This window comes from Carlito syrichta, unplaced genomic scaffold (assembly GCF_000164805.1).
Source record: "Carlito syrichta isolate Samal-C Ts95f unplaced genomic scaffold, Tarsius_syrichta-2.0.1 Scaffold314840, whole genome shotgun sequence".
NCBI classification, from domain to species: Eukaryota; Metazoa; Chordata; class Mammalia; order Primates; family Tarsiidae; genus Carlito; species Carlito syrichta.
In genome coordinates, this window is record NW_007258936.1 from 221,123 (window position 1) to 223,113 (window position 1,991).

Here is a 1,991-nt window from a genome sequence, read left to right on the forward strand (position 1 = left end):
AAAAACAGACACACACACACAAAAAAAATTTTTTAATAAAGTAGTAACACACTGCAGGTATTAATTCTTCCTCAATGAAAGAACAGACCAAGAGTGGGAAACTATTTTTTATCTTATTCCTAAACCCTAACACAGTGATGAGAAAGTAGAGGCTATGTCCTGGATATTAGCTTTGCTGACTGTCTTTTCAGAAACACAGACCTCTCAAGCATGACCCATACCAGCCTACTGTAATTTGTCTTTTTAAAATCCCAAATTTCTCAAGCATGACCAGTATCGGCCCATTGTACAACTTCCTGAGGGTGGTGAGATTCCTGACTCAGTGCATGGTGACCAGAACCCCCCTTAGGGTCTCCAAGACATTCGCAGGTGGTCAACAAGGAAATCACTGCAGTCACAACTACCTGATTGTAACATCTTCAGAGGAAAGGATTTAAGCGTGCGGGGCGGGGGGGGGGCCGCTAGGAAGCCACACTCATCTAGAGTGTCAGCCCCTCTTCCTGTCTGTGAGAAGTGACCTCTTTCTTAAATAATATCTTTTCTTCTTTCATCTCTGTGTGTGTTGCACATCTTTGGATCTCTGGTAGCCAGTGCGCACCTCTGGCACACAGGCTCCTGCCGTGGGTGCTACGCCCCTCCACATCCATCCATTCATTCACCCTACCTGTACCCTAACACTCAACAATACTCGCACACAATATAAAACTGCCTTCTCTAAATTTGTCATTAGCACTTGTTCCAAATGAGCCTAAATAAGATAATTCACCAAACTAAGGAGACTACAGGAATGAAACTCTAATTCCAAGGTTCAGAAATCAGATAATCGGGTTAAACTACTTGGGCCTGAATCTGTGGTTCCCAAGCGCAATCCTGCAGGCAGGCTATTCAACTGATATGTCCCTCAGCTCCTTATCCTTAAAATAGGGATCATACTACCCACCTAACAAAGGATGTGACACATGCAAAGTACTGGAGCAAAGCTTGAGCCAGTGTCATTCACAACCATTTTTTTGTTTCCTCTTTAAAAAAAATAAAAGTAGGCCAGGTGCTCAAGTTTGTAATCCCAGCACTCTGGGAGATCGTGGCGTAAAAATTGCCTGAGCCCAGGGGTTCATGACCAGCCTGGGCACTTGGTGAGATCTCATCCCTACGTTACATCAAAAAAATAAAAAAAAAAAAATAAAAGCAGAAATTCCACTAATGCTACAGGATTCTTGGTTCCCATTTGATCCTTATGTTAAACAAACTATTGTAGCACTAAAGTCGACACACATACTCTCCTTTGTTAATTCAATATCATACGTGTGCGTGCATGTACACATGCACATATATGTGCATATAAAGAGACGATATTGGGCAACCCCTTCAGGTTCCTTTTCTGTCCTCTCAATAAATCCTGCTTTCAAAAAAAAAAAAAGAAAGAAACGATAATCCCAACCCACTCAAACATTCTAACGCATGTTTTTCATCTAGTGGCTAAACCTGGCAGACTGTCGATTTGAAGGGACACATTTAAACTGAATCCCAAACCAAAATCTTGGCTTTGGGCGAGTGAACCTCCTATGGTTTAAATTCCGTGGTCAATTACATGCAAGGACGAATTAAGGCATGAGGAAATGACACGTTAATCATGGAGTGCCCTAGGGGCCAAAATGGCACCTGGCATACAACGGATGCTCAATAGGCGACCTGAATGAATGAATGAGCAAATGAGTAATATTGAGACGGTGCACGTTTATGGCTCACAGAAAACCAAGAAAATGTGGTGATCAAAACCTTGTGGCAGCTCACGATGTGTGTCACTTCCCGGGAGCCGCCCGCATTCTGGGTGCTGCAGAGGGCGTGCCCCTCGACCTCGCGACCACCCCACGAAGCAGCACCGCCTCCCCCACGGTCTCGGTGAAGGTTCCCAACACCGGGCAGCCCGGGGTCCTCGCAGAGGCGGGGACGGGGCTCCCCGCCCGCGTCCAGCCGGGTCGGCGCTCGGAACG